This window comes from Anomaloglossus baeobatrachus, unplaced genomic scaffold (genome assembly GCF_048569485.1).
Source record: "Anomaloglossus baeobatrachus isolate aAnoBae1 unplaced genomic scaffold, aAnoBae1.hap1 Scaffold_467, whole genome shotgun sequence".
NCBI lineage: Eukaryota > Metazoa > Chordata > Amphibia > Anura > Aromobatidae > Anomaloglossus > Anomaloglossus baeobatrachus.
The window spans coordinates 82,615-103,205 of record NW_027444012.1 but is presented as its reverse complement, the minus strand read 5'-3'; the positions used below and the strand labels follow the sequence as shown (position 1 = coordinate 103,205).

General features: G+C 47.1%; 15 non-coding genes and 1 pseudogene across 15 annotated transcripts; all 16 read left to right on the top strand.

The window, feature by feature from the left end:
- Positions 1–24: 24 nt before the first annotated feature.
- LOC142281048 (U2 spliceosomal RNA) lies at positions 25–215 on the top strand. Its single transcript, XR_012743196.1, has one exon. It is a non-coding gene; the product is annotated as a U2 spliceosomal RNA (small nuclear RNA).
- A 1,117-nt stretch (positions 216–1,332) lies between these two features.
- LOC142281047 (U2 spliceosomal RNA) lies at positions 1,333–1,523 on the top strand. Its single transcript, XR_012743195.1, has one exon. It is a non-coding gene; the product is annotated as a U2 spliceosomal RNA (small nuclear RNA).
- A 1,117-nt stretch (positions 1,524–2,640) lies between these two features.
- On the top strand, positions 2,641–2,782 carry LOC142281174 (U2 spliceosomal RNA; annotated as a pseudogene).
- Positions 2,783–3,525: 743 nt separating this feature from the next.
- Positions 3,526–3,718, top strand: LOC142281155 (U2 spliceosomal RNA). The gene has a single exon (XR_012743297.1). It is a non-coding gene; the product is annotated as a U2 spliceosomal RNA (small nuclear RNA).
- A 1,117-nt stretch (positions 3,719–4,835) lies between these two features.
- LOC142281046 (U2 spliceosomal RNA) lies at positions 4,836–5,026 on the top strand. Its single transcript, XR_012743194.1, has one exon. It is a non-coding gene; the product is annotated as a U2 spliceosomal RNA (small nuclear RNA).
- A 1,117-nt stretch (positions 5,027–6,143) lies between these two features.
- On the top strand, positions 6,144–6,334 carry LOC142281045 (U2 spliceosomal RNA). Its single transcript, XR_012743193.1, has one exon. It is a non-coding gene; the product is annotated as a U2 spliceosomal RNA (small nuclear RNA).
- A 1,117-nt stretch (positions 6,335–7,451) lies between these two features.
- LOC142281043 (U2 spliceosomal RNA) lies at positions 7,452–7,642 on the top strand. Its single transcript, XR_012743192.1, has one exon. It is a non-coding gene; the product is annotated as a U2 spliceosomal RNA (small nuclear RNA).
- Positions 7,643–8,759: 1,117 nt separating this feature from the next.
- On the top strand, positions 8,760–8,950 carry LOC142281042 (U2 spliceosomal RNA). The gene has a single exon (XR_012743191.1). It is a non-coding gene; the product is annotated as a U2 spliceosomal RNA (small nuclear RNA).
- A 1,117-nt stretch (positions 8,951–10,067) lies between these two features.
- Positions 10,068–10,258, top strand: LOC142281040 (U2 spliceosomal RNA). The gene has a single exon (XR_012743189.1). It is a non-coding gene; the product is annotated as a U2 spliceosomal RNA (small nuclear RNA).
- A 1,117-nt stretch (positions 10,259–11,375) lies between these two features.
- On the top strand, positions 11,376–11,566 carry LOC142281039 (U2 spliceosomal RNA). The gene has a single exon (XR_012743188.1). It is a non-coding gene; the product is annotated as a U2 spliceosomal RNA (small nuclear RNA).
- A 1,117-nt stretch (positions 11,567–12,683) lies between these two features.
- LOC142281038 (U2 spliceosomal RNA) lies at positions 12,684–12,874 on the top strand. Its single transcript, XR_012743187.1, has one exon. It is a non-coding gene; the product is annotated as a U2 spliceosomal RNA (small nuclear RNA).
- A 1,117-nt stretch (positions 12,875–13,991) lies between these two features.
- On the top strand, positions 13,992–14,182 carry LOC142281037 (U2 spliceosomal RNA). Its single transcript, XR_012743186.1, has one exon. It is a non-coding gene; the product is annotated as a U2 spliceosomal RNA (small nuclear RNA).
- A 1,117-nt stretch (positions 14,183–15,299) lies between these two features.
- LOC142281036 (U2 spliceosomal RNA) lies at positions 15,300–15,490 on the top strand. Its single transcript, XR_012743185.1, has one exon. It is a non-coding gene; the product is annotated as a U2 spliceosomal RNA (small nuclear RNA).
- Positions 15,491–16,607: 1,117 nt separating this feature from the next.
- Positions 16,608–16,798, top strand: LOC142281035 (U2 spliceosomal RNA). Its single transcript, XR_012743184.1, has one exon. It is a non-coding gene; the product is annotated as a U2 spliceosomal RNA (small nuclear RNA).
- Positions 16,799–18,717: 1,919 nt separating this feature from the next.
- Positions 18,718–18,911, top strand: LOC142281160 (U2 spliceosomal RNA). The gene has a single exon (XR_012743302.1). It is a non-coding gene; the product is annotated as a U2 spliceosomal RNA (small nuclear RNA).
- A 1,117-nt stretch (positions 18,912–20,028) lies between these two features.
- On the top strand, positions 20,029–20,219 carry LOC142281034 (U2 spliceosomal RNA). Its single transcript, XR_012743183.1, has one exon. It is a non-coding gene; the product is annotated as a U2 spliceosomal RNA (small nuclear RNA).
- The last annotated feature ends 372 nt before the right edge of the window (positions 20,220–20,591 follow it).

The following is a 20,591-nucleotide window of genomic DNA, read 5'->3' as shown; positions in this document are numbered from 1 at the left end:
TCGAGGCCCAAACCAATTCTGGTTATCGCTTCTCGGCCTTTTGGCTAAGATCAAGTGTAGTATCTGTTCTTATCAGTTTAATATCTGATACGTCCCCTATCTGGGGACCATATATTAAATGGATTTTTAGAACAGGGAGATGGAAAAAGAGCTTGCTCTGTCCACTCCACGCATTGACCTGGTATTGCAGTACCTCCAGGAACGGTGCACCCCTTCTTAACCCAGTTTCCAAAAGCAGAACTCGATTCACCTGATTCATATTAGCCCGATTAGCGAATTGAAATGAATTTTTATCTAACACACTTTTTACTTGCTTTATTCATCCAAATAGCAAACTCATCACCACTCAACTTCACCAACTCTGCTATGTCCCGTGCAGTATCTTGTTGTCAGTCTAATCTAGATCATGTGTAATTGAATGGAATAGATCCCTTTTGGACAAAGTGGAGTCAAATGCTGCAGTGACCACAGGTGTGAGAGGATCTACAATTGGCATCTGGTGTTATCTCTCTGCTTCCACTCCAAATAAAGTTACCTGTTGTTACCTGAACGTCAAATACTAAGAATGGGCGGCCTATGAAAGAATTAGTACTTTCATTAAGTATACTAAACCGGCTAATTGGGAATAGACAAACTGTAAAAAGCCCTCTGAGAAAGCCCCTCTCTAACCTTTGTTAGTAAGCTTTTCTGTAGCCTGCCTGTTGATGTATTTTCGGTTTGAACAGTGCACAACATGAAGAGACGGAACACTGGCGGCTTGTCACAATGCCCCCCGATGACATCACAATAGCGCTGCTGCCTAGAAAACAAGCTGCGCAGAAGAAGTTGTTCTTTGGGTGGGAGGGTGGGCTAGTGGAAGGAGGGGGCAATCTCTTTTTTTCCCGGGTGGTAGGGGGATGACAGGAGAAGGGAAGCGGGTGGTGAGAAAGGTACAGAGGGCAGGGTTTGGGGGCTGGGAAGGAAAGGGAAAAGATTAGGGTTTGGGGATGATGAAAGGGCTTTCTACGGGTAAGGATGGCAAAGGGTGGCAGTGACGGAAAGTCAGGCAACCTGTCCTGTCCGTCTTTTTGTATCGTGAATTGGAAAGACTGCAAGGGGGAGGGGAGTTGCTTGCGCCCTAAAGGAGGAGTTATTCAGATTCATTGCAGTGGGCGGCGGCTGCAAAACGCACCATTCTTCTTGTTTTTGCTCTGCAAAGCAGCCTTTTCAAGGGTTGGCTTGGGTGACAAAATGTCTTGTGTAGGCGTGGGTTTGTCTCCCTCTCGCTCTCTCTCCCTAAGATGTGTCCGGCATAGGCCAGGGTGCCACTCGAGGCCCAAACCAATTCTGGTTATCGCTTCTCGGCCTTTTGGCTAAGATCAAGTGTAGTATCTGTTCTTATCAGTTTAATATCTGATACGTCCCCTATCTGGGGACCATATATTAAATGGATTTTTAGAACAGGGAGATGGAAAAAGAGCTTGCTCTGTCCACTCCACGCATTGACCTGGTATTGCAGTACCTCCAGGAACGGTGCACCCCTTCTTAACCCAGTTTCCAAAAGCAGAACTCGATTCACCTGATTCATATTAGCCCGATTAGCGAATTGAAATGAATTTTTATCTAACACACTTTTTACTTGCTTTATTCATCCAAATAGCAAACTCATCACCACTCAACTTCACCAACTCTGCTATGTCCCGTGCAGTATCTTGTTGTCAGTCTAATCTAGATCATGTGTAATTGAATGGAATAGATCCCTTTTGGACAAAGTGGAGTCAGATGCTGCAGTGACCACAGGTGTGAGAGGATCTACAATTGGCATCTGGTGTTATCTCTCTGCTTCCACTCCAAATAAAGTTACCTGTTGTTACCTGAACGTCAAATACTAAGAATGGGCGGCCTATGAAAGAATTAGTACTTTCATTAAGTATACTAAACCGGCTAATTGGGAATAGACAAACTGTAAAAAGCCCTCTGAGAAAGCCCCTCTCTAACCTTTGTTAGTAAGCTTTTCTGTAGCCTGCCTGTTGATGTATTTTCGGTTTGAACAGTGCACAACATGAAGAGACGGAACACTGGCGGCTTGTCACAATGCCCCCCGATGACATCACAATAGCGCTGCTGCCTAGAAAACAAGCTGCGCAGAAGAAGTTGTTCTTTGGGTGGGAGGGTGGGCTAGTGGAAGGAGGGGGCAATCTCTTTTTTTCCAGGGTGGTAGGGGGATGACAGGAGAAGGGAAGCGGGTGGTGAGAAAGGTACAGAGGGCAGGGTTTGGGGGCTGGGAAGGAAAGGGAAAAGATTAGGGTTTGGGGATGATGAAAGGGCTTTCTACGGGTAAGGATGGCAAAGGGTGGCAGTGACGGAAAGTCAGGCAACCTGTCCTGTCCGTCTTTTTGTATCGTGAATTGGAAAGACTGCAAGGGGGAGGGGAGTTGCTTGCGCCCTAAAGGAGGAGTTATTCAGATTCATTGCAGTGGGCGGCGGCTGCAAAACGCACCATTCTTCTTGTTTTTGCTCTGCAAAGCAGCCTTTTCAAGGGTTGGCTTGGGTGACAAAATGTCTTGTGTAGGCGTGGGTTTGTCTCCCTCTCGCTCTCTCTCCCTAAGATGTGTCCGGCATAGGCCAGGGTGCCACTCGAGGCCCAAACCAATTCTGGTTATCGCTTCTCGGCCTTTTGGCTAAGATCAAGTGTAGTATCGTTCGAAAAGGTGGTTTAAGGCTCCGGCCACCTTAGTACAATGATGCAATGCACACTGGAAGGTTGCGCTTGTTAGTACTTTGGGAGGATAGTATATCCATCTAGAGGAAACCATGGCCCTACCAGGATCGAGGCTATTAGACTGAGTAAGTGTGGGGGCTATGGTGCAATGTGCCCCAGGATTGACGACCCTGGAGTGAGTCTGAGCTTGCTGGCTTGGGACCCCGGCGAGCCTTGGGCTCTGTAGCACACCGTACCTTGCCTTTTCATACTTTCTGAGCATATTGCTCTATCCCGGCCTTCTGGCTAGGAAGGGAAATTTTTATAATCATGGTCGGAGGTCCGTTCAGCTTTGGGCTGAGAAACCAACACCCGGTTGGAGGTCTGGGTCAGCTTTGGCTGAGAAACCAACACCCGGTTGGAGGTCCGGGTCAGCTTCGGCTGAGAAACCAACACCCGGTTGGAGGTCCGGGTCAGCTTCGGCTGAGAAACCAACACCCGGTTGGAGGTCCGGGTCAGCTTCGGCTGAGAAACCAACACCCGGTTGGAGGTCCGGTTAGCCTTGGGCTGAGAAACCAACACCGGTTGACGGTCCGGGCAGTTTCGGCTGCGAAACCAACAACTAGTAGCTCTCTACTCCACTTGGGTAAGATGCCTGGGTGGACGCTGGGAGCAACGACAAGGCTCAACCAGGCTTCGGCATGGGGGAGCACCGAAGATCCCTGACCCTTGCTGTGGCCTTCTGGCTCGGAGGGACGGGGTTGATTTTTGGGGACCCTCTCCTCACGGAGGGGTCCACACGAATCCTAGCCTTTGCACTGTTTTTGGTGTGACTTTGGTCATGCATTTTTTGCGGTGCTTTGGAAAGCTTCATTAAATCAAAAATCTGTTCTTATCAGTTTAATATCTGATACGTCCCCTATCTGGGGACCATATATTAAATGGATTTTTAGAACAGGGAGATGGAAAAAGAGCTTGCTCTGTCCACTCCACGCATTGACCTGGTATTGCAGTACCTCCAGGAACGGTGCACCCCTTCTTAACCCAGTTTCCAAAAGCAGAACTCGATTCACCTGATTCATATTAGCCCGATTAGCGAATTGAAATGAATTTTTATCTAACACACTTTTTACTTGCTTTATTCATCCAAATAGCAAACTCATCACCACTCAACTTCACCAACTCTGCTATGTCCCGTGCAGTATCTTGTTGTCAGTCTAATCTAGATCATGTGTAATTGAATGGAATAGATCCCTTTTGGACAAAGTGGAGTCAGATGCTGCAGTGACCACAGGTGTGAGAGGATCTACAATTGGCATCTGGTGTTATCTCTCTGCTTCCACTCCAAATAAAGTTACCTGTTGTTACCTGAACGTCAAATACTAAGAATGGGCGGCCTATGAAAGAATTAGTACTTTCATTAAGTATACTAAACCGGCTAATTGGGAATAGACAAACTGTAAAAAGCCCTCTGAGAAAGCCCCTCTCTAACCTTTGTTAGTAAGCTTTTCTGTAGCCTGCCTGTTGATGTATTTTCGGTTTGAACAGTGCACAACATGAAGAGACGGAACACTGGCGGCTTGTCACAATGCCCCCCGATGACATCACAATAGCGCTGCTGCCTAGAAAACAAGCTGCGCAGAAGAAGTTGTTCTTTGGGTGGGAGGGTGGGCTAGTGGAAGGAGGGGGCAATCTCTTTTTTTCCCGGGTGGTAGGGGGATGACAGGAGAAGGGAAGCGGGTGGTGAGAAAGGTACAGAGGGCAGGGTTTGGGGGCTGGGAAGGAAAGGGAAAAGATTAGGGTTTGGGGATGATGAAAGGGCTTTCTACGGGTAAGGATGGCAAAGGGTGGCAGTGACGGAAAGTCAGGCAACCTGTCCTGTCCGTCTTTTTGTATCGTGAATTGGAAAGACTGCAAGGGGGAGGGGAGTTGCTTGCGCCCTAAAGGAGGAGTTATTCAGATTCATTGCAGTGGGCGGCGGCTGCAAAACGCACCATTCTTCTTGTTTTTGCTCTGCAAAGCAGCCTTTTCAAGGGTTGGCTTGGGTGACAAAATGTCTTGTGTAGGCGTGGGTTTGTCTCCCTCTCGCTCTCTCTCCCTAAGATGTGTCCGGCATAGGCCAGGGTGCCACTCGAGGCCCAAACCAATTCTGGTTATCGCTTCTCGGCCTTTTGGCTAAGATCAAGTGTAGTATCTGTTCTTATCAGTTTAATATCTGATACGTCCCCTATCTGGGGACCATATATTAAATGGATTTTTAGAACAGGGAGATGGAAAAAGAGCTTGCTCTGTCCACTCCACGCATTGACCTGGTATTGCAGTACCTCCAGGAACGGTGCACCCCTTCTTAACCCAGTTTCCAAAAGCAGAACTCGATTCACCTGATTCATATTAGCCCGATTAGCGAATTGAAATGAATTTTTATCTAACACACTTTTTACTTGCTTTATTCATCCAAATAGCAAACTCATCACCACTCAACTTCACCAACTCTGCTATGTCCCGTGCAGTATCTTGTTGTCAGTCTAATCTAGATCATGTGTAATTGAATGGAATAGATCCCTTTTGGACAAAGTGGAGTCAGATGCTGCAGTGACCACAGGTGTGAGAGGATCTACAATTGGCATCTGGTGTTATCTCTCTGCTTCCACTCCAAATAAAGTTACCTGTTGTTACCTGAACGTCAAATACTAAGAATGGGCGGCCTATGAAAGAATTAGTACTTTCATTAAGTATACTAAACCGGCTAATTGGGAATAGACAAACTGTAAAAAGCCCTCTGAGAAAGCCCCTCTCTAACCTTTGTTAGTAAGCTTTTCTGTAGCCTGCCTGTTGATGTATTTTCGGTTTGAACAGTGCACAACATGAAGAGACGGAACACTGGCGGCTTGTCACAATGCCCCCCGATGACATCACAATAGCGCTGCTGCCTAGAAAACAAGCTGCGCAGAAGAAGTTGTTCTTTGGGTGGGAGGGTGGGCTAGTGGAAGGAGGGGGCAATCTCTTTTTTTCCCGGGTGGTAGGGGGATGACAGGAGAAGGGAAGCGGGTGGTGAGAAAGGTACAGAGGGCAGGGTTTGGGGGCTGGGAAGGAAAGGGAAAAGATTAGGGTTTGGGGATGATGAAAGGGCTTTCTACGGGTAAGGATGGCAAAGGGTGGCAGTGACGGAAAGTCAGGCAACCTGTCCTGTCCGTCTTTTTGTATCGTGAATTGGAAAGACTGCAAGGGGGAGGGGAGTTGCTTGCGCCCTAAAGGAGGAGTTATTCAGATTCATTGCAGTGGGCGGCGGCTGCAAAACGCACCATTCTTCTTGTTTTTGCTCTGCAAAGCAGCCTTTTCAAGGGTTGGCTTGGGTGACAAAATGTCTTGTGTAGGCGTGGGTTTGTCTCCCTCTCGCTCTCTCTCCCTAAGATGTGTCCGGCATAGGCCAGGGTGCCACTCGAGGCCCAAACCAATTCTGGTTATCGCTTCTCGGCCTTTTGGCTAAGATCAAGTGTAGTATCTGTTCTTATCAGTTTAATATCTGATACGTCCCCTATCTGGGGACCATATATTAAATGGATTTTTAGAACAGGGAGATGGAAAAAGAGCTTGCTCTGTCCACTCCACGCATTGACCTGGTATTGCAGTACCTCCAGGAACGGTGCACCCCTTCTTAACCCAGTTTCCAAAAGCAGAACTCGATTCACCTGATTCATATTAGCCCGATTAGCGAATTGAAATGAATTTTTATCTAACACACTTTTTACTTGCTTTATTCATCCAAATAGCAAACTCATCACCACTCAACTTCACCAACTCTGCTATGTCCCGTGCAGTATCTTGTTGTCAGTCTAATCTAGATCATGTGTAATTGAATGGAATAGATCCCTTTTGGACAAAGTGGAGTCAGATGCTGCAGTGACCACAGGTGTGAGAGGATCTACAATTGGCATCTGGTGTTATCTCTCTGCTTCCACTCCAAATAAAGTTACCTGTTGTTACCTGAACGTCAAATACTAAGAATGGGCGGCCTATGAAAGAATTAGTACTTTCATTAAGTATACTAAACCGGCTAATTGGGAATAGACAAACTGTAAAAAGCCCTCTGAGAAAGCCCCTCTCTAACCTTTGTTAGTAAGCTTTTCTGTAGCCTGCCTGTTGATGTATTTTCGGTTTGAACAGTGCACAACATGAAGAGACGGAACACTGGCGGCTTGTCACAATGCCCCCCGATGACATCACAATAGCGCTGCTGCCTAGAAAACAAGCTGCGCAGAAGAAGTTGTTCTTTGGGTGGGAGGGTGGGCTAGTGGAAGGAGGGGGCAATCTCTTTTTTTCCCGGGTGGTAGGGGGATGACAGGAGAAGGGAAGCGGGTGGTGAGAAAGGTACAGAGGGCAGGGTTTGGGGGCTGGGAAGGAAAGGGAAAAGATTAGGGTTTGGGGATGATGAAAGGGCTTTCTACGGGTAAGGATGGCAAAGGGTGGCAGTGACGGAAAGTCAGGCAACCTGTCCTGTCCGTCTTTTTGTATCGTGAATTGGAAAGACTGCAAGGGGGAGGGGAGTTGCTTGCGCCCTAAAGGAGGAGTTATTCAGATTCATTGCAGTGGGCGGCGGCTGCAAAACGCACCATTCTTCTTGTTTTTGCTCTGCAAAGCAGCCTTTTCAAGGGTTGGCTTGGGTGACAAAATGTCTTGTGTAGGCGTGGGTTTGTCTCCCTCTCGCTCTCTCTCCCTAAGATGTGTCCGGCATAGGCCAGGGTGCCACTCGAGGCCCAAACCAATTCTGGTTATCGCTTCTCGGCCTTTTGGCTAAGATCAAGTGTAGTATCTGTTCTTATCAGTTTAATATCTGATACGTCCCCTATCTGGGGACCATATATTAAATGGATTTTTAGAACAGGGAGATGGAAAAAGAGCTTGCTCTGTCCACTCCACGCATTGACCTGGTATTGCAGTACCTCCAGGAACGGTGCACCCCTTCTTAACCCAGTTTCCAAAAGCAGAACTCGATTCACCTGATTCATATTAGCCCGATTAGCGAATTGAAATTAATTTTTATCTAACACACTTTTTACTTGCTTTATTCATCCAAATAGCAAACTCATCACCACTCAACTTCACCAACTCTGCTATGTCCCGTGCAGTATCTTGTTGTCAGTCTAATCTAGATCATGTGTAATTGAATGGAATAGATCCCTTTTGGACAAAGTGGAGTCAGATGCTGCAGTGACCACAGGTGTGAGAGGATCTACAATTGGCATCTGGTGTTATCTCTCTGCTTCCACTCCAAATAAAGTTACCTGTTGTTACCTGAACGTCAAATACTAAGAATGGGCGGCCTATGAAAGAATTAGTACTTTCATTAAGTATACTAAACCGGCTAATTGGGAATAGACAAACTGTAAAAAGCCCTCTGAGAAAGCCCCTCTCTAACCTTTGTTAGTAAGCTTTTCTGTAGCCTGCCTGTTGATGTATTTTCGGTTTGAACAGTGCACAACATGAAGAGACGGAACACTGGCGGCTTGTCACAATGCCCCCCGATGACATCACAATAGCGCTGCTGCCTAGAAAACAAGCTGCGCAGAAGAAGTTGTTCTTTGGGTGGGAGGGTGGGCTAGTGGAAGGAGGGGGCAATCTCTTTTTTTCCCGGGTGGTAGGGGGATGACAGGAGAAGGGAAGCGGGTGGTGAGAAAGGTACAGAGGGCAGGGTTTGGGGGCTGGGAAGGAAAGGGAAAAGATTAGGGTTTGGGGATGATGAAAGGGCTTTCTACGGGTAAGGATGGCAAAGGGTGGCAGTGACGGAAAGTCAGGCAACCTGTCCTGTCCGTCTTTTTGTATCGTGAATTGGAAAGACTGCAAGGGGGAGGGGAGTTGCTTGCGCCCTAAAGGAGGAGTTATTCAGATTCATTGCAGTGGGCGGCGGCTGCAAAACGCACCATTCTTCTTGTTTTTGCTCTGCAAAGCAGCCTTTTCAAGGGTTGGCTTGGGTGACAAAATGTCTTGTGTAGGCGTGGGTTTGTCTCCCTCTCGCTCTCTCTCCCTAAGATGTGTCCGGCATAGGCCAGGGTGCCACTCGAGGCCCAAACCAATTCTGGTTATCGCTTCTCGGCCTTTTGGCTAAGATCAAGTGTAGTATCTGTTCTTATCAGTTTAATATCTGATACGTCCCCTATCTGGGGACCATATATTAAATGGATTTTTAGAACAGGGAGATGGAAAAAGAGCTTGCTCTGTCCACTCCACGCATTGACCTGGTATTGCAGTACCTCCAGGAACGGTGCACCCCTTCTTAACCCAGTTTCCAAAAGCAGAACTCGATTCACCTGATTCATATTAGCCCGATTAGCGAATTGAAATGAATTTTTATCTAACACACTTTTTACTTGCTTTATTCATCCAAATAGCAAACTCATCACCACTCAACTTCACCAACTCTGCTATGTCCCGTGCAGTATCTTGTTGTCAGTCTAATCTAGATCATGTGTAATTGAATGGAATAGATCCCTTTTGGACAAAGTGGAGTCAGATGCTGCAGTGACCACAGGTGTGAGAGGATCTACAATTGGCATCTGGTGTTATCTCTCTGCTTCCACTCCAAATAAAGTTACCTGTTGTTACCTGAACGTCAAATACTAAGAATGGGCGGCCTATGAAAGAATTAGTACTTTCATTAAGTATACTAAACCGGCTAATTGGGAATAGACAAACTGTAAAAAGCCCTCTGAGAAAGCCCCTCTCTAACCTTTGTTAGTAAGCTTTTCTGTAGCCTGCCTGTTGATGTATTTTCGGTTTGAACAGTGCACAACATGAAGAGACGGAACACTGGCGGCTTGTCACAATGCCCCCCGATGACATCACAATAGCGCTGCTGCCTAGAAAACAAGCTGCGCAGAAGAAGTTGTTCTTTGGGTGGGAGGGTGGGCTAGTGGAAGGAGGGGGCAATCTCTTTTTTTCCCGGGTGGTAGGGGGATGACAGGAGAAGGGAAGCGGGTGGTGAGAAAGGTACAGAGGGCAGGGTTTGGGGGCTGGGAAGGAAAGGGAAAAGATTAGGGTTTGGGGATGATGAAAGGGCTTTCTACGGGTAAGGATGGCAAAGGGTGGCAGTGACGGAAAGTCAGGCAACCTGTCCTGTCCGTCTTTTTGTATCGTGAATTGGAAAGACTGCAAGGGGGAGGGGAGTTGCTTGCGCCCTAAAGGAGGAGTTATTCAGATTCATTGCAGTGGGCGGCGGCTGCAAAACGCACCATTCTTCTTGTTTTTGCTCTGCAAAGCAGCCTTTTCAAGGGTTGGCTTGGGTGACAAAATGTCTTGTGTAGGCGTGGGTTTGTCTCCCTCTCGCTCTCTCTCCCTAAGATGTGTCCGGCATAGGCCAGGGTGCCACTCGAGGCCCAAACCAATTCTGGTTATCGCTTCTCGGCCTTTTGGCTAAGATCAAGTGTAGTATCTGTTCTTATCAGTTTAATATCTGATACGTCCCCTATCTGGGGACCATATATTAAATGGATTTTTAGAACAGGGAGATGGAAAAAGAGCTTGCTCTGTCCACTCCACGCATTGACCTGGTATTGCAGTACCTCCAGGAACGGTGCACCCCTTCTTAACCCAGTTTCCAAAAGCAGAACTCGATTCACCTGATTCATATTAGCCCGATTAGCGAATTGAAATGAATTTTTATCTAACACACTTTTTACTTGCTTTATTCATCCAAATAGCAAACTCATCACCACTCAACTTCACCAACTCTGCTATGTCCCGTGCAGTATCTTGTTGTCAGTCTAATCTAGATCATGTGTAATTGAATGGAATAGATCCCTTTTGGACAAAGTGGAGTCAGATGCTGCAGTGACCACAGGTGTGAGAGGATCTACAATTGGCATCTGGTGTTATCTCTCTGCTTCCACTCCAAATAAAGTTACCTGTTGTTACCTGAACGTCAAATACTAAGAATGGGCGGCCTATGAAAGAATTAGTACTTTCATTAAGTATACTAAACCGGCTAATTGGGAATAGACAAACTGTAAAAAGCCCTCTGAGAAAGCCCCTCTCTAACCTTTGTTAGTAAGCTTTTCTGTAGCCTGCCTGTTGATGTATTTTCGGTTTGAACAGTGCACAACATGAAGAGACGGAACACTGGCGGCTTGTCACAATGCCCCCCGATGACATCACAATAGCGCTGCTGCCTAGAAAACAAGCTGCGCAGAAGAAGTTGTTCTTTGGGTGGGAGGGTGGGCTAGTGGAAGGAGGGGGCAATCTCTTTTTTTCCCGGGTGGTAGGGGGATGACAGGAGAAGGGAAGCGGGTGGTGAGAAAGGTACAGAGGGCAGGGTTTGGGGGCTGGGAAGGAAAGGGAAAAGATTAGGGTTTGGGGATGATGAAAGGGCTTTCTACGGGTAAGGATGGCAAAGGGTGGCAGTGACGGAAAGTCAGGCAACCTGTCCTGTCCGTCTTTTTGTATCGTGAATTGGAAAGACTGCAAGGGGGAGGGGAGTTGCTTGCGCCCTAAAGGAGGAGTTATTCAGATTCATTGCAGTGGGCGGCGGCTGCAAAACGCACCATTCTTCTTGTTTTTGCTCTGCAAAGCAGCCTTTTCAAGGGTTGGCTTGGGTGACAAAATGTCTTGTGTAGGCGTGGGTTTGTCTCCCTCTCGCTCTCTCTCCCTAAGATGTGTCCGGCATAGGCCAGGGTGCCACTCGAGGCCCAAACCAATTCTGGTTATCGCTTCTCGGCCTTTTGGCTAAGATCAAGTGTAGTATCTGTTCTTATCAGTTTAATATCTGATACGTCCCCTATCTGGGGACCATATATTAAATGGATTTTTAGAACAGGGAGATGGAAAAAGAGCTTGCTCTGTCCACTCCACGCATTGACCTGGTATTGCAGTACCTCCAGGAACGGTGCACCCCTTCTTAACCCAGTTTCCAAAAGCAGAACTCGATTCACCTGATTCATATTAGCCCGATTAGCGAATTGAAATGAATTTTTATCTAACACACTTTTTACTTGCTTTATTCATCCAAATAGCAAACTCATCACCACTCAACTTCACCAACTCTGCTATGTCCCGTGCAGTATCTTGTTGTCAGTCTAATCTAGATCATGTGTAATTGAATGGAATAGATCCCTTTTGGACAAAGTGGAGTCAGATGCTGCAGTGACCACAGGTGTGAGAGGATCTACAATTGGCATCTGGTGTTATCTCTCTGCTTCCACTCCAAATAAAGTTACCTGTTGTTACCTGAACGTCAAATACTAAGAATGGGCGGCCTATGAAAGAATTAGTACTTTCATTAAGTATACTAAACCGGCTAATTGGGAATAGACAAACTGTAAAAAGCCCTCTGAGAAAGCCCCTCTCTAACCTTTGTTAGTAAGCTTTTCTGTAGCCTGCCTGTTGATGTATTTTCGGTTTGAACAGTGCACAACATGAAGAGACGGAACACTGGCGGCTTGTCACAATGCCCCCCGATGACATCACAATAGCGCTGCTGCCTAGAAAACAAGCTGCGCAGAAGAAGTTGTTCTTTGGGTGGGAGGGTGGGCTAGTGGAAGGAGGGGGCAATCTCTTTTTTTCCCGGGTGGTAGGGGGATGACAGGAGAAGGGAAGCGGGTGGTGAGAAAGGTACAGAGGGCAGGGTTTGGGGGCTGGGAAGGAAAGGGAAAAGATTAGGGTTTGGGGATGATGAAAGGGCTTTCTACGGGTAAGGATGGCAAAGGGTGGCAGTGACGGAAAGTCAGGCAACCTGTCCTGTCCGTCTTTTTGTATCGTGAATTGGAAAGACTGCAAGGGGGAGGGGAGTTGCTTGCGCCCTAAAGGAGGAGTTATTCAGATTCATTGCAGTGGGCGGCGGCTGCAAAACGCACCATTCTTCTTGTTTTTGCTCTGCAAAGCAGCCTTTTCAAGGGTTGGCTTGGGTGACAAAATGTCTTGTGTAGGCGTGGGTTTGTCTCCCTCTCGCTCTCTCTCCCTAAGATGTGTCCGGCATAGGCCAGGGTGCCACTCGAGGCCCAAACCAATTCTGGTTATCGCTTCTCGGCCTTTTGGCTAAGATCAAGTGTAGTATCTGTTCTTATCAGTTTAATATCTGATACGTCCCCTATCTGGGGACCATATATTAAATGGATTTTTAGAACAGGGAGATGGAAAAAGAGCTTGCTCTGTCCACTCCACGCATTGACCTGGTATTGCAGTACCTCCAGGAACGGTGCACCCCTTCTTAACCCAGTTTCCAAAAGCAGAACTCGATTCACCTGATTCATATTAGCCCGATTAGCGAATTGAAATGAATTTTTATCTAACACACTTTTTACTTGCTTTATTCATCCAAATAGCAAACTCATCACCACTCAACTTCACCAACTCTGCTATGTCCCGTGCAGTATCTTGTTGTCAGTCTAATCTAGATCATGTGTAATTGAATGGAATAGATCCCTTTTGGACAAAGTGGAGTCAGATGCTGCAGTGACCACAGGTGTGAGAGGATCTACAATTGGCATCTGGTGTTATCTCTCTGCTTCCACTCCAAATAAAGTTACCTGTTGTTACCTGAACGTCAAATACTAAGAATGGGCGGCCTATGAAAGAATTAGTACTTTCATTAAGTATACTAAACCGGCTAATTGGGAATAGACAAACTGTAAAAAGCCCTCTGAGAAAGCCCCTCTCTAACCTTTGTTAGTAAGCTTTTCTGTAGCCTGCCTGTTGATGTATTTTCGGTTTGAACAGTGCACAACATGAAGAGACGGAACACTGGCGGCTTGTCACAATGCCCCCCGATGACATCACAATAGCGCTGCTGCCTAGAAAACAAGCTGCGCAGAAGAAGTTGTTCTTTGGGTGGGAGGGTGGGCTAGTGGAAGGAGGGGGCAATCTCTTTTTTTCCCGGATGGTAGGGGGATGACAGGAGAAGGGAAGCGGGTGGTGAGAAAGGTACAGAGGGCAGGGTTTGGGGGCTGGGAAGGAAAGGGAAAAGATTAGGGTTTGGGGATGATGAAAGGGCTTTCTACGGGTAAGGATGGCAAAGGGTGGCAGTGACGGAAAGTCAGGCAACCTGTCCTGTCCGTCTTTTTGTATCGTGAATTGGAAAGACTGCAAGGGGGAGGGGAGTTGCTTGCGCCCTAAAGGAGGAGTTATTCAGATTCATTGCAGTGGGCGGCGGCTGCAAAACGCACCATTCTTCTTGTTTTTGCTCTGCAAAGCAGCCTTTTCAAGGGTTGGCTTGGGTGACAAAATGTCTTGTGTAGGCGTGGGTTTGTCTCCCTCTCGCTCTCTCTCCCTAAGATGTGTCCGGCATAGGCCAGGGTGCCACTCGAGGCCCAAACCAATTCTGGTTATCGCTTCTCGGCCTTTTGGCTAAGATCAAGTGTAGTATCTGTTCTTATCAGTTTAATATCTGATACGTCCCCTATCTGGGGACCATATATTAAATGGATTTTTAGAACAGGGAGATGGAAAAAGAGCTTGCTCTGTCCACTCCACGCATTGACCTGGTATTGCAGTACCTCCAGGAACGGTGCACCCCTTCTTAACCCAGTTTCCAAAAGCAGAACTCGATTCACCTGATTCATATTAGCCCGATTAGCGAATTGAAATGAATTTTTATCTAACACACTTTTTACTTGCTTTATTCATCCAAATAGCAAACTCATCACCACTCAACTTCACCAACTCTGCTATGTCCCGTGCAGTATCTTGTTGTCAGTCTAATCTAGATCATGTGTAATTGAATGGAATAGATCCCTTTTGGACAAAGTGGAGTCAGATGCTGCAGTGACCACAGGTGTGAGAGGATCTACAATTGGCATCTGGTGTTATCTCTCTGCTTCCACTCCAAATAAAGTTACCTGTTGTTACCTGAACGTCAAATACTAAGAATGGGCGGCCTATGAAAGAATTAGTACTTTCATTAAGTATACTAAACCGGCTAATTGGGAATAGACAAACTGTAAAAAGCCCTCTGAGAAAGCCCCTCTCTAACCTTTGTTAGTAAGCTTTTCTGTAGCCTGCCTGTTGATGTATTTTCGGTTTGAACAGTGCACAACATGAAGAGACGGAACACTGGCGGCTTGTCACAATGCCCCCCGATGACATCACAATAGCGCTGCTGCCTAGAAAACAAGCTGCGCAGAAGAAGTTGTTCTTTGGGTGGGAGGGTGGGCTAGTGGAAGGAGGGGGCAATCTCTTTTTTTCCCGGGTGGTAGGGGGATGACAGGAGAAGGGAAGCGGGTGGTGAGAAAGGTACAGAGGGCAGGGTTTGGGGGCTGGGAAGGAAAGGGAAAAGATTAGGGTTTGGGGATGATGAAAGGGCTTTCTACGGGTAAGGATGGCAAAGGGTGGCAGTGACGGAAAGTCAGGCAACCTGTCCTGTCCGTCTTTTTGTATCGTGAATTGGAAAGACTGCAAGGGGGAGGGGAGTTGCTTGCGCCCTAAAGGAGGAGTTATTCAGATTCATTGCAGTGGGCGGCGGCTGCAAAACGCACCATTCTTCTTGTTTTTGCTCTGCAAAGCAGCCTTTTCAAGGGTTGGCTTGGGTGACAAAATGTCTTGTGTAGGCGTGGGTTTGTCTCCCTCTCGCTCTCTCTCCCTAAGATGTGTCCGGCATAGGCCAGGGTGCCACTCGAGGCCCAAACCAATTCTGGTTATCGCTTCTCGGCCTTTTGGCTAAGATCAAGTGTAGTATCTGTTCTTATCAGTTTAATATCTGATACGTCCCCTATCTGGGGACCATATATTAAATGGATTTTTAGAACAGGGAGATGGAAAAAGAGCTTGCTCTGTCCACTCCACGCATTGACCTGGTATTGCAGTACCTCCAGGAACGGTGCACCCCTTCTTAACCCAGTTTCCAAAAGCAGAACTCGATTCACCTGATTCATATTAGCCCGATTAGCGAATTGAAATGAATTTTTATCTAACACACTTTTTACTTGCTTTATTCATCCAAATAGCAAACTCATCACCACTCAACTTCACCAACTCTGCTATGTCCCGTGCAGTATCTTGTTGTCAGTCTAATCTAGATCATGTGTAATTGAATGGAATAGATCCCTTTTGGACAAAGTGGAGTCAGATGCTGCAGTGACCACAGGTGTGAGAGGATCTACAATTGGCATCTGGTGTTATCTCTCTGCTTCCACTCCAAATAAAGTTACCTGTTGTTACCTGAACGTCAAATACTAAGAATGGGCGGCCTATGAAAGAATTAGTACTTTCATTAAGTATACTAAACCGGCTAATTGGGAATAGACAAACTGTAAAAAGCCCTCTGAGAAAGCCCCTCTCTAACCTTTGTTAGTAAGCTTTTCTGTAGCCTGCCTGTTGATGTATTTTCGGTTTGAACAGTGCACAACATGAAGAGACGGAACACTGGCGGCTTGTCACAATGCCCCCCGATGACATCACAATAGCGCTGCTGCCTAGAAAACAAGCTGCGCAGAAGAAGTTGTTCTTTGGGTGGGAGGGTGGGCTAGTGGAAGGAGGGGGCAATCTCTTTTTTTCCCGGGTGGTAGGGGGATGACAGGAGAAGGGAAGCGGGTGGTGAGAAAGGTACAGAGGGCAGGGTTTGGGGGCTGGGAAGGAAAGGGAAAAGATTAGGGTTTGGGGATGATGAAAGGGCTTTCTACGGGTAAGGATGGCAAAGGGTGGCAGTGACGGAAAGTCAGGCAACCTGTCCTGTCCGTCTTTTTGTATCGTGAATTGGAAAGACTGCAAGGGGGAGGGGAGTTGCTTGCGCCCTAAAGGAGGAGTTATTCAGATTCATTGCAGTGGGCGGCGGCTGCAAAACGCACCATTCTTCTTGTTTTTGCTCTGCAAAGCAGCCTTTTCAAGGGTTGGCTTGGGTGACAAAATGTCTTGTGTAGGCGTGGGTTTGTCTCCCTCTCGCTCTCTCTCCCTAAGATGTGTCCGGCATAGGCCAGGGTGCCACTCGAGGCCCAAACCAATTCTGGTTATCGCTTCTCGGCCTTTTGGCTAAGATCAAGTGTAGTATCTGTTCTTATCAGTTTAATATCTGATACGTCCCCTATCTGGGGACCATATATTAAATGGATTTTTAGAACAGGGAGATGGAAAAAGAGCTTGCTCTGTCCACTCCACGCATTGACCTGGTATTGCAGTACCTCCAGGAACGGTGCACCCCTTCTTAACCCAGTTTCCAAAAGCAGAACTCGATTCACCTGATTCATATTAGCCCGATTAGCGAATTGAAATGAATTTTTATCTAACACACTTTTTACTTGCTTTATTCATCCAAATAGCAAACTCATCACCACTCAACTTCACCAACTCTGCTATGTCCCGTGCAGTATCTTGTTGTCAGTCTAATCTAGATCATGTGTAATTGAATGGAATAGATCCCTTTTGGACAAAGTGGAGTCAGATGCTGCAGTGACCACAGGTGTGAGAGGATCTACAATTGGCATCTGGTGTTATCTCTCTGCTTCCACTCCAAATAAAGTTACCTGTTGTTACCTGAACGTCAAATACTAAGAATGGGCGGCCTATGAAAGAATTAGTACTTTCATTAAGTATACTAAACCGGCTAATTGGGAATAGACAAACTGTAAAAAGCCCTCTGAGAAAGCCCCTCTCTAACCTTTGTTAGTAAGCTTTTCTGTAGCCTGCCTGTTGATGTATTTTCGGTTTGAACAGTGCACAACATGAAGAGACGGAACACTGGCGGCTTGTCACAATGCCCCCCGATGACATCACAATAGCGCTGCTGCCTAGAAAACAAGCTGCGCAGAAGAAGTTGTTCTTTGGGTGGGAGGGTGGGCTAGTGGAAGGAGGGGGCAATCTCTTTTTTTCCCGGGTGGTAGGGGGATGACAGGAGAAGGGAAGCGGGTGGTGAGAAAGGTACAGAGGGCAGGGTTTGGGGGCTGGGAAGGAAAGGGAAAAGATTAGGGTTTGGGGATGATGAAAGGGCTTTCTACGGGTAAGGATGGCAAAGGGTGGCAGTGACGGAAAGTCAGGCAACCTGTCCTGTCCGTCTTTTTGTATCGTGAATTGGAAAGACTGCAAGGGGGAGGGGAGTTGCTTGCGCCCTAAAGGAGGAGTTATTCAGATTCATTGCAGTGGGCGGCGGCTGCAAAACGCACCATTCTTCTTGTTTTTGCTCTGCAAAGCAGCCTTTTCAAGGGTTGGCTTGGGTGACAAAATGTCTTGTGTAGGCGTGGGTTTGTCTCCCTCTCGCTCTCTCTCCCTAAGATGTGTCCGGCATAGGCCAGGGTGCCACTCGAGGCCCAAACCAATTCTGGTTATCGCTTCTCGGCCTTTTGGCTAAGATCAAGTGTAGTGTTGTTCGAAGAGGTGGTTTAAGCTCCAGGCCACCTTAGTACAATGATACAATGCACACTGGAAGGTTGCGCTTGCTAGTACTCTGGGTGGATAGTATATTCATCTAGAGGAAAACATGGCCCTACCAGGATCGAGGCTATTAGACTGAGTAAGGGTGGGGGGCTATGGTACAACGTGCCCCAGGACTGACGACCCTGGAGTGAGTCTGAGCTTGCTGGCTTGGGACCCCGGCAAGCCTTGGGCTCTGTAGCACACCGTACCTTGCCTTTTCATACTTTTTGAGCATATTACCCTATCCCGGCCTTCTGGCTAGGAAGGGAAATTTTTATAATCCCGGTCGGAGGTCTGGTCAGCTTTGGGCTGAGAAACTAACACCCGGTTGGAGGTCTGGGTCAGCTTCGGCTGAGAAACCAACACCCGGTTGGAGGTCTGGGTCAGCTTCGGCTGAGAAACCAACACCCGGTTGGAGGTCCGGTTAGCCTTGGGCTGAGAAACCAACACCGGTTGACGGTCCGGGCAGTTTCGGCTGCGAAACCAACAACTAGTAGCTCTCTACTCCACTTGGGTAAGATGCCTGGGTGGATGCTGGGAGCAACAACAAGGCTCAACCAGGCTTCGGCTTGGGGGAGCACCGAAGATCCCTGACCCTTGCTGTGGCCTTCTGGCTCGGAGGGACGGGGTTGATTTTTGGGGACCCTCTCCTCACGGTGGGGTCCACACGAATCCTAGCCTTTGCACTGTTTTTGGTGTGACTTCGGTCATGCATTTTTTGTGGTGCTTTGGAAAGCTTCATTAAATCAAAAAATCTGTTCTTATCAGTTTAATATCTGATACGTCCCCTATCTGGGGACCATATATTAAATGGATTTTTAGAACAGGGAGATGGAAAAAGAGCTTGCTCTGTCCACTCCACGCATTGACCTGGTATTGCAGTACCTCCAGGAACGGTGCACCCCTTCTTAACCCAGTTTCCAAAAGCAGAACTCGATTCACCTGATTCATATTAGCCCGATTAGCGAATTGAAATGAATTTTTATCTAACACACTTTTTACTTGCTTTATTCATCCAAATAGCAAACTCATCACCACTCAACTTCACCAACTCTGCTATGTCCCGTGCAGTATCTTGTTGTCAGTCTAATCTAGATCATGTGTAATTGAATGGAATAGATCCCTTTTGGACAAAGTGGAGTCAGATGCTGCAGTGACCACAGGTGTGAGAGGATCTACAATTGGCATCTGGTGTTATCTCTCTGCTTCCACTCCAAATAAAGTTACCTGTTGTTACCTGAACGTCAAATACTAAGAATGGGCGGCCTATGAAAGAATTAGTACTTTCATTAAGTATACTAAACCGGCTAATTGGGAATAGACAAACTGTAAAAAGCCCTCTGAGAAAGCCCCTCTCTAACCTTTGTTAGTAAGCTTTTCTGTAGCCTGCCTGTTGATGTATTTTCGGTTTGAACAGTGCACAACATGAAGAGACGGAACACTGACGGCTTGTCACAATGCCCCCCGATGACATCACAATAGCGCTGCTGCCTAGAAAACAAGCTGCGCAGAAGAAGTTGTTCTTTGGGTGGGAGGGTGGGCTAGTGGAAGGAGGGGGCAATCTCTTTTTTTCCCGGGTGGTAGGGGGATGACAGGAGAAGGGAAGCGGGTGGTGAGAAAGGTACAGAGGGCAGGGTTTGGGGGCTGGGAAGGAAAGGGAAAAGATTAGGGTTTGGGGATGATGAAAGGGCTTTCTACGGGTAAGGATGGCAAAGGGTGGCAGTGACGGAAAGTCAGGCAACCTGTCCTGTCCGTCTTTTTGTATCGTGAATTGGAAAGACTGCAAGGGGGAGGGGAGTTGCTTGCGCCCTAAAGGAGGAGTTATTCAGATTCATTGCAGTGGGCGGCGGCTGCAAAACGCACCATTCTTCTTGTTTTTGCTCTGCAAAGCAGCCTTTTCAAGGGTTGGCTTGGGTGACAAAATGTCTTGTGTAGGCGTGGGTTTGTCTCCCTCTCGCTCTCTCTCCCTAAGATGTGTCCGGCATAGGCCAGGGTGCCACTCGAGGCCCAAACCAATTCTGGTTATCGCTTCTCGGCCTTTTGGCTAAGATCAAGTGTAGTATCTGTTCTTATCAGTTTAATATCTGATACGTCCCCTATCTGGGGACCATATATTAAATGGATTTTTAGAACAGGGAGATGGAAAAAGAGCTTGCTCTGTCCACTCCACGCATTGACCTGGTATTGCAGTACCTCCAGGAACGGTGCACCCCTTCTTAACCCAGTTTCCAAAAGCAGAACTCGATTCACCTGATTCATATTAGCCCGATTAGCGAATTGAAATGAATTTTTATCTAACACACTTTTTACTTGCTTTATTCATCCAAATAGCAAACTCATCACCACTCAACTTCACCAACTCTGCTATGTCCCGTGCAGTATCTTGTTGTCAGTCTAATCTAGATCATGTGTAATTGAATGGAATAGATCCCTTTTGGACAAAGTGGAGTCAGATGCTGCAGTGACCACAGGTGTGAGAGGATCTACAATTGGCATCTGGTGTTATCTCTCTGCTTCCACTCCAAATAAAGTTACCTGTTGTTACCTGAACGTCAAATACTAAGAATGGGCGGCCTATGAAAGAATT